Source organism: Sinocyclocheilus rhinocerous, unplaced genomic scaffold, assembly GCF_001515625.1.
Source record: "Sinocyclocheilus rhinocerous isolate Xijiao unplaced genomic scaffold, SAMN03320098_v1.1 scaffold502, whole genome shotgun sequence".
In the NCBI taxonomy this organism is placed as follows: domain Eukaryota; kingdom Metazoa; phylum Chordata; class Actinopteri; order Cypriniformes; family Cyprinidae; genus Sinocyclocheilus; species Sinocyclocheilus rhinocerous.
Genome location: NW_015641028.1, coordinates 87,356 through 87,773, shown reverse-complemented (window position 1 = coordinate 87,773; position 418 = coordinate 87,356).

Here is a 418-nt window from a genome sequence, read left to right as displayed (position 1 = left end):
TTTATCGGCCGATTTTTGATTATTTTAAAGCCATCGGCATATCGGAAATAGCATGAAAAGGGCAGATACCGATGGTTTATTAATTAACTCTATGGAGTCAACGAGTTGCATGTCTGTTGTAGGCATGGACCGGTATGAGATTTTGACGGTATGATAACCTTAAGCAAAAATATCACGGTTTCACGGTATCACGGTATTGTCGTTACAGCTCTAAAATGTGTTATTTTTAAATGACTGGGTAAAAAAAACAACAACTTTTTTTCTGCTGAACACAATATATTTTGTTTTTGAGTAACATACAGAATATTAGGAACAGTAGAATTTGTTTATTTTTTCTTTAATTTGTTTCATAAAAAGAAGAAAAATAAAGAAAAATAAAGACTGACATCTTTATTTAACCTAAATCTGTAATTACAGT